We start from the raw sequence: 1,599 nt of genomic DNA, 5'->3' as shown, positions 1-1,599 counted from the left end.
TTCAGGCATAGTTCACCATCTTTCGGGTACCAACATATGTGCTCAAACTCAAATCTTTCACCACGAAGGTTCATGATCGGTCGATAGTGCCACACCGCAGACCGAAGCCCGCAGCATTTCCTACCTCAGACAACTTACGCTGCCCTTCACTTTCATTTCGCGCTGGGGTTTCCACACCCTAACACTTGCACACATGTTAGACTCCTTGGTCCGTGTTTCAAGACGGGTCAAATCGCTCCATTTCGTCAACGTCCCGAACGGCAACAAGTTAAAACCCACATCAATCCACACACAACCACACACGCATAGCAAGCTATCCGCACACGGCGCACACAGAGACACAGGCCCACTCAAAAACACGTTGTAGGCACCTCAGTCCCAACCGCGACTACTCGTCCACCAAGATATAACAGACAAACGCAAGCGTAAGCCCTACCTCCTCGGCGGCCATTTCCCGCAGCATACGAACTGACCTTGACGTCCCACCGCAGCACAGGGCACCAGCAAGCACACACAGCACACACGCCGAGCGCAGCCAAAAAAGCCGCTGCCACAGCACACGCACGCACACACTCGCCAATGAAATATACCACGGATTATAGACACTGGAAACGATTCGGTTCCCTTTCAGCAGTTTCAGGTACTCTTTAACTCTCTTTTCAAAGTTCTTTTCATCTTTCCCTCACGGTACTTGTTCGCTATCGGTCTCGCACCAATATTTAGCTTTAGATGGAATTTACCACCTACTTTGCGCTGCATTCCCAAACAACGCGACTCAAAGAAAACGGATCGTACGCACGAGCAACTCAGGGATGAACGGGAGTATCACCCTCCATGCTGTCCTCTTCCAAGGAACTTGCCCCAAGCGCCCACACTGATCACGCCTCTATAGACTACAATTCGCCGCGCAAAACTTGCACGGAGATTTTAAGCTTGAGCTCTTCCCGCTTCACTCGCCGTTACTAGGGGAATCCTTGTTAGTTTCTTTTCCTCCGCTTATTAATATGCTTAAGTTCAGCGGGTAATCTTGCCTGATATCAGGTCCAATTGAGATGCATACCGAAGTACACAACATTTCCCAAATGGATCGACCCTCGGCAGCCGAAGCCGCCACTCTACTTCGCAACAGCAAAGCCGATTCAAATGCCAAGCTAAAGAGCCATGGTTCACCAGTCCATCACGCCACAGCAGGAAAATCACCCAATAAGCGCATTGTTCAGCCGAAGCCAACCATACCACGAATCGAGCATTTCTCCATTAACGCCGCAGCAGACAAACCGGTCGCCAACTCGCTACAATAGCAGCGTCCACAACCAGCAATGCCACCACTTTTGGAGCAAAGAGAAGTACAGTTTAGTACATTTAAAAGGACTCGCAGTCGGTCCGAAAACCAACCGCAAGACACTTCACATCTGGCATCTCCTCCACCGACTACACGGAAGGAAGAAAGCCAAGTTTGTTGTACGGACACTGATACAGGCATACTTCCAGGACTAACCCGGAAGTGCAATATGCGTTCAAAATTTCGATGACTCACTGAATCCTGCAATTCGCATTACGTAACGCAGTTCGCAGCGTTCTTCATCGATGTGCGAGCCT

General features: G+C 50.1%; 2 non-coding genes across 2 annotated transcripts; both read right to left on the bottom strand.

The window, feature by feature from the left end:
• Position 1: 1 nt before the first annotated feature.
• Positions 2-1,159, bottom strand: PITG_33232 (the record flags this gene model as incomplete). The annotated part of the gene is made up of 1 exon (XR_009934626.1): positions 2-1,159. It is a non-coding gene; the product is annotated as a 28S ribosomal RNA (ribosomal RNA).
• A 306-nt stretch (positions 1,160-1,465) lies between these two features.
• Positions 1,466-1,599, bottom strand: PITG_33231. Its single transcript, XR_009934625.1, has one exon. It is a non-coding gene; the product is annotated as a 5.8S ribosomal RNA (ribosomal RNA).

The sequence above is a fragment of the Phytophthora infestans genome, genomic scaffold (assembly GCF_000142945.1).
Source record: "Phytophthora infestans T30-4 supercont1.52 genomic scaffold, whole genome shotgun sequence".
Lineage (NCBI taxonomy): Eukaryota > Oomycota > Peronosporomycetes > Peronosporales > Peronosporaceae > Phytophthora > Phytophthora infestans.
This window is presented reverse-complemented; position numbering and strand designations above follow the sequence as displayed.